Source organism: Theropithecus gelada, chromosome 1 (genome assembly GCF_003255815.1).
Source record: "Theropithecus gelada isolate Dixy chromosome 1, Tgel_1.0, whole genome shotgun sequence".
Classification (NCBI taxonomy): Eukaryota; Metazoa; Chordata; class Mammalia; order Primates; family Cercopithecidae; genus Theropithecus; species Theropithecus gelada.
Window position 1 is genome coordinate 165,485,804 of NC_037668.1, and position 15,523 is coordinate 165,501,326.

Below are 15,523 nucleotides of genomic sequence, written 5' to 3' on the forward strand. Positions count from 1 at the left end.
CATGGCTCATCTTGCCAATTCTACCTCTAAATGCTGTCTCAAATTGTTCCACTTTTCTCGGACTCTCATTGCTGGTTCTAGATATTGTTCATATTGTTCACCAATTTGGTCTCATTCACTCTTAATTCTTTCCTGTCTTTCTTAAGCCTAGATAAGCTTAAAAACTCATATGATACACACAAATGTTCATTGTAGCACTATTTCTAATAGATAAAAGGTAGAAATACTCAAATGTCCACAACAGGTGAACGGATAAACAACTTGTGGTATATCTATAAAATGGAATATTATTTGGCCATAAAAAGGAATGCAGTACTGATATGTGCTACAACATGAACTTGAAAGCATTATGATAAGTGAAAGAAGACCAGCATGAAAGTCCAGACTGTATGATTCCATTATATGAAATGTCCAGACTAGGTAAATCCTTACAGACAAAACTCAGATTGGTGGACGCCAAGGGCTGGGGAGGGAGCAAAGAAGAGTAACTTATTAATGGGTACTGCACAAGGTTTTATTTTGGGATGATGAAAATGTTTTGTAACTAGAGGCAGTGGTCGCACAACTCTGTGAATGTGTTAAATGCCACTGAATTGTTCACTTTAAAATAGTTAATTTTATAGTATGTGAATTTCACCTCAATTGAAATCAAGACAAAAACCTTATGATGCTCTTAGAAAGAGAAGATCATGCTTCTGAGCTCGGTGTCCCCTTCCTTCCACTCCTGGCTCCAGGCTCTTTTCAGACTCACTGTAGCCTCCTCTCCCATATTCCATCCCCATTTCCTCCCTTCTTTTCCCTTCTCTACCACCCCCTAGTGGCCTCCATTGAAAGTCCGGGCACCTTCTTGCTGCCAAAGCTTTTTAAAAAGCCGTCTTCTCTGTAAGCCCTCTTTCCTTACTCCTTTTTTGGAAGAGAAGTTGGAGGGAGTACTGAACATAGGGAGTACAGGGATCCTGGGATTTGGGGAGTAAAAAAGACCTAAGTTCAATTTCCTATTCTACTACTTACTTAGCTGTATGACCTTGAGAAAGTTAATTACCTCTCTGAGCCTCATTTCTCGCATCTATAGTACCTGCCTCATAACATTATTGCGAAGAGTAAATTAAATCATACACACAAAGCTCTTAGAGAATACTGGTCACCTACCAAGCTTGCAGTAAGCATTGGCTATTAAGATGTCTATTAGTTCATCCTTCAAGGCCCAGATCAAATGAGAGGTCTTCCTCATCTGTGAGGTCTTGCTTATCTCCCCCAGGCAGAATCAATTCTGTATTGATTTTTATTGTACAGCTTGTGTACCTCTGTCCCTGTTGTATGGTGTGTTGTACTTGCCTTTTCCTATAGGGGCTGTGAGATCTTTCCGATGGAGATTCTCCATGATATAGTTTGGCTGTGTCCCCACCCAAATCTCATCTTTATTCATTTATTTTTGAGACGGAATCTCACTCCGTTGCCCAGGCTGGAGTGCAGTGGCTCAATTTCGGCTCACTGCAAACTCCGTCTCCCGGGTTCAAGCAATTCTCCTGCCCCAGCTTCCTGAGTAGCTGGGATTACAGGCGTGCAACACCATGCCTGGTTAATTTTTTTGTATTATTAGTAGAGACGGAGTTTCGCCATGTTGGCCAGGCTGGTCTTGAACTCCTGACCTCAAGTGATCTGCCCGCCTTGGCCTCCCAAAGTGCTGGGATTCCAGGCGTGAGCTACTGTGCTCAGCCCCAAATCTCATCTGGAATTGTGGTTCCCATAATCCCCACATGTCATGGGAGGAGCCAGGTGGAGATAACTGAATCATAGGTTCGGTTTTCCCTATCCTGTTATCGTGATAATTAGTTCTCAGGAGATGTGATGGTTTTATAAAGGGCTTCCCCCTTCACTGGGCACTCATTCTTTTTCTTGCCACCCTGTGAAGAGGCTCCTTCTGCCATGATTGTAAGTTTCCTGAGCCTCCCAGCCATGCAGAACTGAGTCAATTAAACCTCTTTCCTTTATAAATTACCCAGCCTTGGGTAGGTCTTTATTAGTTGTGTGAGAATGGACTAATACACTCCGTTGGTGAAACGATTTGAATTTCTTGCACCCCTCCCTCTCTCTGCCTCTACTCTTTTCCTCAAGGACCCAAGCTGGTTTGGAGGCTGCTTAGTGGTGTGGAAGAGGACTGGGCAGCTAACCTTGCCTCTTGTTGTGCCTTTGAACCTGACTGTCACCAGAGTGACCCAGCAACCTGAGCTGGTAAGGTGCTGGGTCTCAGTTCACTTTAACATTTCTAAGTGCATCAAGCCTTGGTTTTGCTTCTGGATTCCAGGACAAAAAATTAGCAAACAGTCAATATCCTTAATTTATCATTTCATCTTCCCCTTTTGTGCTTTACCCATGGCCTGGCATACATGCCTAGTAACTGTTGCTGGCTGGATTATGATGGTTTCTAGATCCTTCCACACAACTGACCACAGCAGGTTACCATGGCAAGTCCCTTGTATTTAGCAAGAGGAAGTCCAGTGCCAAACAAGAACCCTGTGACAGTCCCAGGACGCTGGGCAGAACTCTGCTGTTGTTCCAGAGCATTCATTTCACAGTCCTTCGATGTGCAGCAGCATCATTAATGATCTGACCGCACTGCACATGGTTCCCTGAGGCCTTTCCTTTGCGAGCAAGGCCTGGCCTCTTCCCCGAACTGGGAAAACTCTGAATGTAACCCATAATCATGCTGTTCTTGGTAACGCCAGCAGCTTCCCACAAAAGCTCTAGAAATTGGTCAGACTTTCAAGCTTTTTGGAACATTAAGTCCGTTAATTTTCATTGAGAAGAATATCAATCTTCAGTGTTCTCAGAATCCTGGGATGAAATTTTAGATCAAAAATCTTGTGATACTCATGTACTTTCCCCACCCATCCTCCATGCCCCTTAGGAGACTTTTCCTAAAAAAGTGAGCCATTAGTTTGGGTTGCAGTTCACAAGGAGTAGTGGGACGGGCCAAGAAGACCTGGCTTTGCATCCCAGTCCCACCATGAGTACGAGGAATGCATTTGATCTTTCTGGCCCTTGGTTTCCTCATCTGGTCAGTGAGTAAACTATTGCCTCCAAACTTTACATTGAGAATCAAATAAGATTTTTGTAAGGTGCTTGACACAGATTTTCAACAAATGCAAGTACCCCCATTCCTGTGATCTCCTTTCTCTTGTGCCCTGTTTGCTCATGACAGTTTTCCAAAATCAAGTCTATTGAGAGTTTGAAAAAGCTGGAATTATGTGTTTTCTATTTGATACTTAATTTATTTATTTATAGAGATGAGGTCTTGCTGTGTTGTCCTGGCTGGCCTCAAACTCTTGGGCTGAAGTGACCCTCCTGCCTCAACCCGTGTAGTAGGTGGGACTACAGGTGTGAGCCACCCTACCTGGCTTGGTGCTTTATTTTTAAGCACATTAACCTTTCAGTAGTATTTTAAAAGTACCTTACCACTGTGCTGCTATTATATAAGGCATCTGGAGACTGATAGGTTAAGTGAACTGGGATCTCACTATGGAGTATTGTGCAGTGGTTAGAACCAACATATTAGGTCTGCAAATTATAACATGGAGAGGTCTTAAAAGCACAGTGCATAGTGAAGAAATAAGAAATACAAAGTGGAATTTAACTTAATATCATTTATATAAGTAAAAAATATATGCACACTCCTGGAAATCTACCCTATAGATGTAAAAGCACCAGTATTTATGGATTCATGTGCATAAATATGCAGCTTTGTTTGTAGTGATAAAAAACTGAGTGCAACCTAAATGCCCGTCAGTAGGGGAATGGTTGGGTGAACTGCTGAACATCCATCTATTCCATGAATTACTAGACAGCTATTAAACAAGAATGCCAAAGATCTGGATCTACTGCCCTGGAAGGATGATCATGACATATTCTTAGATGAGAATAGCAAACCACAGAGATATGGATTACGAATCCAGTTCATTAAACCAAATCTATCTCCTCTCTCTCTGTCTCTCTCTCTCTCTCTCTCTCTCTCTCTCACACACACACACACACACACACACATTTGTGTAACCACTAGTTTAAAGGATTGAGTGATCCTGGAGACATGTGTGGAGAGATAGACCCTGCCCATGCTGTTAGCAGTGGTCACCTGCTGGGGGTGCAGGGAGATAAGAAAAAAAAGACTATCAAAGACTAAAGAAAAGAAAAGCTCTTTATAGAAATGTTAAAAATCAGGCACAAATATTCTATCATGGATATTACTTACAATGCATAAACAATGAAAACACAGATGGACAAGGACCAGATATAACATGAATAAAAGTAATACTTGGGTAAGAGGATTATGAGCAAAAGGAAAAATACATGAACACGAAACAGATATATCCAAACAAACAAAATAAACATTAAACACCTTAAGATAGCAGCCTATGTGTGGGAGGAGAGAGGATGGGAGTGAATAGGAATATCAAAAGGAAATTTAAAAAATATTAAAGAGAAGGCACGCATGTAGCCCAGTGACAATGAATGGAGGTGGGAGTATGATGAACTCAACACTCTGCACCTAAGGTTAAAAAAAGTTAAATAAGAAGTTTCCCCTAGAGTAGCTTATGTAAAGAACAACAATACTAGTACTTACACAGAGCAAGATGTACCCTCGTCTTTAGGATCCACTTTTTTACAGAGCGTAATTCAAGGATGACTGCGGTGAGCCACATCCCCAGAGGCAGAGTAACTAAAATTTAGCAAGGGTCTGAGTAAGGACTAGCAAGTGTCATTATTATTCCATGCATGGGAATTCCCAGACCTGTCCTCCACAGACTCAGGCTAGCCTTACCTGTAATGATCAATGAGAGAAGGAACGTTCAGCCCATCAATGCCTTTGCTCTTGTAAACCAGACTAGATCACTCCGGGGAGAATATTAGCTATTAATTAGTTCCTTTAAATTGTGGCTTTGAACTTTTGGAATTAAAATTAATTGATGGTCTAAAGGAATGCCATGTAATTTTTATGGCATTGAGACATTCCCCCCCCCCCCGGGATTAATCTGACTTTGTCTTTCCCCGCTCATTTTCCCAAGCTTGGATCTTTTTAGTAGCCGATCGCACTTATCTTTTGAGCTTTGAACCCTGCCCCAGTGGATAAGTAATTTCATTTAGGTAAACAGTCTCCAGAAATAGATTCAAACTGTGAGCAAACAGCTTGTTTGTGATAACAGGCCCTGCCTTGCAGCCTGATGTGTGAGGCTAACGGTCTCACGTCTGCTGATGGCGGTAGCTGACTTCCCCTCTTTGTAAACTGTCCCCCAGATGTGTCACATTCTCTCAAGGTGCAAAGCAGGTCCTGCAAATAAACTGGGTTTCTCCAGGACTGATGCAGGGACCAGAAGAGTCACAGACAACGGCAGAGTGGTTGGTCCTGTCGGGAAGATCTCACTGTCTGGTGTCGACCATCCTTGTCATGAGCCCGGGGGGTTGCTCAAAGACCGAGATAACGCAGTTGCCTTCCCTCCGCTGGAATGCGTCCTATAAGATGACACTCATTATAGTTAATGGGCTGTTAGCTTTTCCATTAAGGGATTCTTTTAAGGGTTTATAACCTGGTAATAACAATAATTTGCTTCAGGCAGAAACTCTTGTAACAGGTATGAACAGCCCAACTCTTATCAATGTTGCTTGGGCTGGGGGAGTTGGGTCTGCTCCATACAGCATGCAAAAGGAAACTTGTCCAGGAACTAGAATTTTTTCCCTTATTTATTTTCTTGTACAATCACAATTTGTAATAGCTGTATTTGGTATAAAATATTGCCAGAGAGGACAGTGTCATTGAGAGTCCTAAATGGGGCCAGCACATCTGACATGAGAGCTCTGGGAATGTTGTGTGATTGGTGGTTTTGAGAAGCCAGATGCAGAGAAGTCAACCAGGAAACCTGAATGCTGATTCCAGCTCCACAGTATGTTAGCCTGGCTACCTGAGAGGCAGAGAGAACCCTAGCCCCCTTCTTAGCACAACTCACAAAGGCCTGAGTGGTCAGGCAGCCCACACAAAATCCGTGAAGGATTCACATTTACCCAAATACTGAAAGCTCCGGACTTTGAGGAAGGCCATCCAGCATCCTATAGACCATGGGCAAGGTTCTTGAGTGGTTTGGCCTGAGACACCTATTAACATAGGGCTAGGCTTCATGCTTGAAAAGGTTACATGGTGTACTATTATGATATAATAAGAAATATATACGTTTGGTTCTGCTTCGGGTTCCTGGCACACAGCTCCTAAAATCCTTGGAATCTCCAAAGTGATGTGTATTAGTATGCCATCATGATGAACTGGTTTATGTGTGTGTTAGGGTGGTGGTGGGACCTGGATAGCCTCAGGATGGAAGCTGATTGCCAGAGGAACCAACCATGTGATTAGAGGGTTGGAACTTACAGTCTTCTGTCCTCAACCCCCACCCTCGACTGCTGCCCCAAAGGAGGAGACACGGACTGAAGGTTGAGTTGATCATCAATGTTCAATGGTGTAATCAATCATTCCTACGTAATGAAGCTGCTATAAAGACCCAAAAGGACAGGGTTCAAGAGCTTCTGGATTGCTGAACACATGCAGGTTCTCGGAGGGTGGCCCATTAGGAGGGGCCGTGGAAGCTCCGTGCCCCTTCCCAGGTACCTTGCCCTATATTACTTCATCTGGCTGCTTATCTGTGTCCTTTGCAATACCCTTTCTAATGAATAGGTAACTGTAAGTAAAATATTTATTTTAGTTTTTTTTAGAATATGAAGAAAAAAACATATATATAGAAAAGAGTTTTTCTTTCTTTTTTCTTTTCTCATTGTTCTGAGAGCTGAGAAGCATGGTGCCAGCTTCTGGTGAGGTGTTATGTGCTGCGTCATGATGTGGTGGTAGAGGTCACGCGGGGAAGCAGACATGTACGAAGAAGGAAAAACCTGACAGACACCCTTGTTTCCCTGAGTTCTGTGAACTGTCCTAGCAAATTAATCCAAAGTGAAGAAGGGGTCTTGGGAACCCTCAAGTTCTGCTGATTGGTCAGAAGCACAGGTAATACAACACAAGGCTTGTAACTGGCATCTGGAGAGGGAGACAGTCTTGTGGAACTGAGCTCTTAACCTGTAGGATCTGACTCTATCTCCAGGTAAAGAGTGTCAGAGTTGAGTTAAATTGTAGGACACTCGGTGTCTTCTGGAGAACTGCTTGATGTGTGGGAAAACCCCACATACATTTTGTTTATCAGAGGTGAAATATCTTGTGTTGAGTGTATGAGAGTGGGAAAAACAGTTTGGTTTTTCTTATCTCTTACACAAGGCATTAGGAGAGCCTTGTGCCTTATGAATATGAACAGTCCCTAAACTGAGTGGAAGAAGTGGTTAAAGAAGGCAGACAGGGAGATGAGTTCATCCTGGATAAGAGATTGACAGGACGAAGGATGTGAGGAAGGAAGTTCTATCTATGGAGGAAGTGAATGACTCAGAGTCCCACATGGCCCAGAACAACATCAATAGTGCTGTCAGGAATGAGGGATCTTGGGACAGCCCTGAAGAGAAGAGGCTGAGTTGGGAGAAGCACTGATTTCATGTTCTAAGGTGTGCAGATGTAAGTTACCCTGTGTATGGGCTTCCAAGAGGGTGTGACAAGAGGAAGGAGGTGGTGCCAGGACCTGGCGGACCCAGTCCTCACACTTTCTGCTGACTATTGGGGTAATGCCTGCTGGAGTCAGAAAGAAGCCTGGAGTGTCTGGGGATCCAAATCCTGGACAGATTTTGGAAGGATTGGTAGGTCAGGTTGCCCTTTCACCTCTACATCCATGTTTTCCTGTGGAAGAGCTGGTCTGGCCCTGGGCAGACTGGCTCCCATCCCAGTGAGGTGAGCTCCCAGTGACCTGGAAGACATGCTTAGCAGAAGAGTCTCTGACCTAATTAAGAGGCTTTAAAATTTAAATCTGAGTCTTGAACTGTTTAGTATGTAAGAAGAGGCGTTCCAAGATAGAAAAAAGCAGTAAATGGAAGAGGCACGCATTTTTCCAGAGAAAAGTCTGCTCTAGGGGCCATTGCCAAGACAATGCTTATGTTCTCAGATGTCTATGTGTTAATTGCACTTTTAAATAGGCTTCACCTTCCAGTTTTAAAATAATACACGTTCACTATGGAAAATTTAGGAAAACATAGGTAAGGGTAAGAATGAAGCTCAAAGAGCTCATTATCTCCCCTTCCCCGCTTTAGCTGTAACTACTGATAGTCACTTGCTAGATTTATTTTTCATATTGTGTTTCAAAATGACATTTTATATCACTAAAAATTGTGATATTTTAGATAATGGGAAAAGCACAAAGAAGAAAAATACACTCACTTACAATGCCACCTCCATGTTAATATGGTTTTTAACTTTTTATTTTGGAAAACTTCAAACATATATAACCTTTTAACATTTTTTTTTTTTTTTGAGACCGGTCTCCCTCTGTCAGCCAAGTTGGAGTGCAGTGGTGCAATCATGACTCACTGCAGCCTCGACCTCCCTAGGCTTAGGTGATCCTTCCCCACAAGCCTCTCAAGTAGCTGGGGCTACAGGTGTGCACCACCACACCCAGTTAATTTTTGTATATTGTGTAGAGACAGGGTTTTGCCCAGACTGGTCCTGAACTCTTGGGCTTAGGCAATCCTCCTGCCTTGGCCTCCCAAAGTGCTGGGTTATAGGCATGGTTAACATTTTGATATATTTTATTTCTGTCTTGAGTGTGTGTGTATTATCTATATATGTATATGTATATACAGGCACATATCCATATAGATATACACACAGACATATAGACAAAATTAGGATTATATCACATATTAAAGAGTCTTATTTATTTGTTTTGAGATGAAATCTTGCCCTGTCATCTGGGCTGGAGTGCAGTGGTGTGGTCTTGGGTCACTGCAACCTCTGCCTCCCAGGTTCAAGTGATTATCATGCCTCAGCCTTCCAAGTAAGTGGGATTACAGGCTTCCACCACCATACCCGGCTATTTTATTTTATTTCATTTTTTGTATTTTTAGTAGAGACAGGGTTTCATCATGTTGGTCAGGCAGGTCTTGAACTCCTGACCTCAAATGATCCTCCTGCCTCAGCCTCTCAAAATGCTGGGATTACAGACGTGAGCCAGTGTGCCTGGCCAGATACTAAACAGTTTTGTATGCTACTTATGCTGCTTGAAACGACATTGTGACATATCTCTAAATATTCTTGGAAACATTTGAACGGGGAAGCAAAACCGTTTCTCAGATTACCCTAGTCTTGGTGGGAAAAGACTCATAATGACACTCAGCAGTAGTGAGGTGTGGGTATTCTGACTCTAGAACGTAGAAGGCACACAATCCATGTTGTTGAGTGAATACATTATTTGCTTAAGAGAAGTAGATTTAATATAAGGAGTGGGGAGGCCAAGGCAGGCGGATCACGAGGTCAGGAGATCGAGACCATCCTGGCTAACATGGTGAATCTCTGTCTCTACTAAAAATACAAAAAAATTAGCCGGGCGAGGTGGCGGGCGCCTGTAGTCCCAGCTACTTGGGAGGCTGAGGCAGGAGAATGGCGTGAACCCGGGAGGCGGAGCTTGCAGTGAGCTGAGATCCGGCCACTGCACTCCAGCCTGGGCAACAGAGCGAGACTCCGTCTCAAAAAAAAAAAAAAAAATTTGTGTGTGTGTATATATATATATATATATATATATATATATATACACACACACACACACACACACATATATATGAACTGAGGAAGTAGCATTGTAAGTAAAGACGTATAATACGATAAACCTTATGTCTCATGGAACTTGAATTTTTAGGTCATGGATTTTATATTTTCAGCCTAGGAAAGAGATAGAAGAAAAAGACCTCCAACTTCTTGGCTACAATGTTGATTTCTGGTGGTGGGGAATAGTCTATTTCCCATCTGCAGACCTTTCTTCAGGGCCTGTTATTCACGTTTCTTTGTGCAAAAGGCCACCTCAGTCCATGGCTGTAGTAGGTCATTCTGGGCTGCTGGAACCCTGGGAGAAAATGGTCACATCAGGAAGGCAGTGAGGAATGCGTAGTTACCTTTGGAAGGGTATTCTGGATGGAGCGGTCTAAAATAGCAGCATAAGGAAATTTTCCTCTGAGCAGAGTGTGGCCCCGTAATTGTGACAATGGGTAGAGTGGGGTTGCTGTTTTGTTCATTCATTTTTCATCCAACATGTATTGAGCACTTACTATGTGCCAGGGTCAAGGGATGCAAGGATGGATGAAGGTCCCTTTAACCCATCTTTTTCATGATTTGCCCTTGCCCTTTGGATCCAGTCCAGACTCCTTATCACAGCACTTAGGGCTCTTCATGCCTGACCCCTGGTGAAAATGTCCCCTTTAATTTATTCATTCAGAAACAACACGGCTGGGATTGCTGGCTCACGCCTGTAATCCCAGCACTTTCAGATGCCAAGGCAGGAGGATTGCTTGAGACCAGGAGTTTGAGAACAGCCTGGGCAACATAGCGAGACCCTGTCTTTACAGAAGTTTAAAAAAGTAGCCAGGTGGCCCATGCCTGTAGTCCCAGCTACTCTGGAGACCACAGTGGGAGGATAGCAGGAGCCCAGGAGTTCAAGACTGCAGTGAGCTATGATCGCGCCATTGCCCTCCAGCCTGGCGACAGAGTGAGACTGTCTCTAAAAAAAAAAAACAAAAAACAACAGAAACTCAACAAATGTTTTTTGAATATGACCATATTTTAGACACTGGAAACAAAATAGATTAAAATCTTCCTTCTTGGGGGTTTTACAATCTCACGAGGGAACACAGGAAACACAATAAACAAATATATAAGTGATATATTTATGAAACCCCGTCTCTACTAAAAAATACAAAAAACTAGCCGGGAGAGGTAGCGGGCGCCTGTAGTCCCAGCTACTTGGGAGGCTGAGGCAGGAGAATGGCGTAAACCCGGGAGGCGGAGCTTGCAGTGAGCTGAGATCTGGCCACTGCACTCCAGCCTGGGCCACAGAGCGAGACTCTGTCTCAAAAAAAAAAAAAGTATATAATATAGTAGACATTAACATTCTTGGCCATCAGAAAATGATAATTACCATCTAGGGAAAAAATAGATTGGGATAAGAAGGATCAGGGTGTTCTTGGGTAGAAGTCTTGCTGGCAATATTTTTTTTTTTTTTTGAGACGGAGTCTCGCTCTGTCACCCAGGCTGGAGTGCAGTGGCCGGATCTCAGCTCACTGCAAGCTCCACCTCCCGGGTTTACGCCATTCTCCTGCCTCAGCCTCCCGAGTAGCTGGGACTACAGGCGCCCGCCACCTCGCCCGGCTAAGTTTTCGTATTTTTTAGTAGAGACGGGGTTTCACCGTGTCAGCCAGGATGGTCTCGATCTCCTGACCTCGTGATCCGCCCGTCTCGGCCTCCCAAAGTGCTGGGATTACAGGCTTGAGCCACCGCGCCCGGCCTATTTTTTTTTTTAGATGGAGTCTTGCTCTGTTGCTCAGGCTGGAGTACAGTGGCACAATCTTGGCTCACTGTAACCTCTGCCTCCTGGGTTCAAGCAATTCTCCTGCCTCAGCCTCCCAAGTAGCTGGGACTACAGGCATGTGCCACCACACCGGGCTAATTTTTTGTATTTTTTTAGTAGAGACGGGGTTTCACCGTGTTTGCCAGGATAGTCTCTATCTCCTGACCTTGTGATCTGCCCGCCTTGGCCTCCCAAAGTGGTGGGATTACAGGCGTGAGCCACCGCGCCCGGCCTGGTTTGCAATTTTTAAAGACAGGGTAGGCCACTAAGTGGGAGATAGTTAAATACAAATTGGAAGTGGTGAGGGCATGTGCCATATGGATGTCTGGGGAAGAAGCTCTGCAAAGGCTCTGAGGTGGGTGTGTGTCTGGTGAGTTCACAGACCAGCCAGGAGGTCAGTGTGGCTGGAGTGAAGTGAATGATGGGCAGAGTAATAGGGTGTGAGGTCAGAGCAGTTGTGGCTAGGGGGAGTATCAGGTTCAGGGACCTTAAAGGTCATGGGGGAGTCTGAGTGAAGTGCAGAGAAGAGTCATGATCTGACTTCACATTTGTAGAGGCCCATTCTGATGCTATGCATCAGCTAAGGGGTCAGAGATTGAAACAGAGTACCCTGTTAGGAGGTTATTGCAAGAATCCAGGTGAGATAGGGCAGTGGTTTGGATCAGATGGTTGGCCAAGGAGGCCTGAGAAAGGAAATGGTACCCTGGTACTGCAATTATTACCTAAAATCCTATTTCTTTTCAAAGTGGTGCTACTTTTTGATGGCATAGTGTGGCTCCGATGTTACTGAATATCACACCCTAAGAAGAAGATCCATTTGGCTAGTACTGATTGATCAATAAAGGATTCTTTATACCTTAGGGTTAAATTGCTTGTTAGTTAAAACTTCTGTAGCTAAAGGCTCCTTCTTTGGAAAGCGTTAGTTATTTGAGGGCCTGAAATCGCACAATCAGTTTTTAACTTCCCTTGTCCCTTCGAACGAGAGAGAAATACAAATGTTACTTGTGTATGCAGTTGTGGTACCTGGTATTAGAAGCTGCTTGGGGGAGGCTGTGAGTGTTGATCATAACTCACTGGCTTTGTAATTAAACTCTCTTTTTATTAAAGCTGAAATTCTTAAAGGCTCCTGCCTGTGTGGGACTGGAAATTATTTATCATAGGAATTGGCTGCTTTGCTATAAAAATGTTGATGTATTATTCTGTTCATAAGATCTAGACACTGTTTTTAAAAAAATGTCTCTAGCTGTAGATGTGCAGACGTCATATGAGCTTTCTTACTAATGTCAAATTTATTGAGCTCTGTGTGTGTGTGAGAGACTAATGTCTCAACCTTTCTTTTAAAATTTTTACTTGTTACAATGTTAGCTGTGGCCTTGTAAAAAATAAAATAAAATAAAATGTTTACGTATCTGAAGCACCGAGTGGGTGTTTCAAACTCACAAGAGTGGTTGGGGATCAAAAAAGTATACAAGATAACGTATCCCTTTGCCAAGTCCAGTCCATTTCATTCTGTGTCCCTAGTACTCATGTGAAGGCAGCAGCCATCAGTTAAATAAACAAGCATTTCTACTGATGGCAGCAGCCTTAGTATGTTTACATCCACCATGTTACTCTCTATTGAGGGTCTTTTGCTGACGGAGCCTTAGTTGAGATTATCTAGAGAGGTTTTTCTTCTGTGTGGAGCCAATTACCATGTAACACATACGAAACTGCAACAAACAGGCATTGAAATATATTAACAAAGATCTATTTTAAATAAAAGGATGGGAAATGGTGGACAATGTCCTTGTTACTGATGCCTTTCTCACAATTTTTTTTTTACCACCACTTTAATTAGAGTGTTTAATATGGATGGATGCAAGTCCATCACGTTTGTTTTGTATTTGTTCCAGCTTCTTTGTTTCTTTCTTCCTCCTTTCTTGCCTTCTTTTGAGTAAATTGAACATTTCTTAATATTCCATTTTATCTCTTCTATTGAGTTTTTAGCTATACACACTCACTGTGTGTGCGTTCAAATTGTTGCTCTAGACATTACAATATGCATCTTTAACTTATTACAAGCCACCTTCAAATAATAATATGTTACTTCTTTACCATTACTGTAGATAGTTAATTTTACATATGATCACAAGGGAAAAAAATCAATACTATACCTATGATATTTATGTGAAGATTAGCTGTATTCAGATTTGCATTTTACAATCAATGTGGGTGCAGAGCTCTCCTCTGCCTAATCACAGAATTGATTATGCAATTCACAGACATTTGTGTGGTTGTTGGTTGCCCGCTTACCTGAGTATTTCATTTCTTCAGAGATAATTACTCTTTTGTTTTTCTCTTTTGAAATAACTAGTGCAAATACGAAGAAGAAAATGAGAAATGTTAAGGAGAAATCTTTTCTTTTTTTAAAGGGAAGTTGAATCAGGGCTGGTGAAGTAGCAGCCACGGTTCAATGGCCCTTTTTACAATGAAGGTGATGAGAGATTTTTACCTTTAAGTCACTGGTACCATTTTATTGAGGTTTGAGTTGACTTAACTCATAGTCTGAGCATGTGAATGGAGTTGAGAGGCTCAGCTTAGGGGTTGACTTCCCTTGGCATAGATCTGCGTGTCTTCTGCAAATAAATCCCTTCTTGCCGTCCTACATGACACATGTGCTATGTCCTATTTAGTCCCTGTGTGTCTATCACAGAAGTCAATGTTGTATGGATCAGGGGGCATAGGTGACTACTGGCCCAGTGTCATGTAGCTAACTGATTAGTACATATTAGTAATCAAAGGTGGATCTTAATGAATCCACTATTTTATTTGGATATATTGAATGCTGTCTTTGCAGACCGGTTCTCTATGGAAACCAGTTCTCTTGAGTACCAAAGGAACAAATTTAAAAAAAACAACAAACTTTTGGTACCTATACAAACAGCATGGTGAAATACTGCCCTTGCTCATAAAAGGCTTGTTTGGAACCTCATGTTGAATCTTGTAAAATTCCATTTATTATCATTTTACAATGCACAGGAGTTCATGTTACATATCACTGTGTGTGCATTTCATTTTCAAAGTTGCATTTTAGTGGCCTGTCATATCTTATGGGAGGTTAGACATGAGTGGTTATTTTAGCTGATTAGCAGAATTAAAGGTAGGAAAAGCTGTAATTGGGATGACTAAGAAAGGAAAGAAGGGTATGCCTTATGATTCAGAACTGACTTTTAAAGCACTTTTGCCTGTTTAACACATGTACACATTCAGGGTCCTAATGTCATCTGATTACTGTTTTGCTTTTAACTGGCTACCTGGTATAGTTGCTTTCCAGGTTCTTATCAGGAAATACAATCTCACACTCACTGCCATTAATACCTTTCAAAAGCTCTGCAGAGAGAAACAATATTTACAGAGGATTGCCTGAAGTATTTGTTGTCCATCCATTTTTTAGATAAGTCATCATCAACCTGTTGTCTTATAGACCGCTGGGAGAATGCGGAGTTATTGCCAGGTCGTCTGCAAATCCTCTACTGAAAGCCTTATTATTTCTGTCATAGTTATCTTTAAGGACACAACAGTGACATTGAATATTTTGTTTAAGGGAACAGAGTCTTTTTCAACACCCAGGTCTTTACTTAAAAGGAGAAAATCATGTGATAAATGCATCAATAATGGGATCTGGAACGGGAGTTGCCAGGCTTTGAACTTAACTACTTGTGCTTTGAGCCTCACGTTAGCATCATAGGACCATGGAACATTAAGTGCTGGAAAGGACCCCATGGGGTCTGTTAGGCCACTGATGGCACGTCTGCATTGTGAGTGCGGGCAGTGTGGCATTGCCTACTGGTGGTGGTGCATTTTCTGGGATGCTCAAAGCTGTTCTTTGTAGTTGACAACAATAGTGATGGCAAAAACATTTGCTTTAAGCGTCGATTTTACAACATCAGTAAGGAAAGTAATTTTGTTATTTTATTTTGCTTTGTGTTTTGAAATGGGGCCTCACTCTGTTGCCCGTGCTGGGGCTC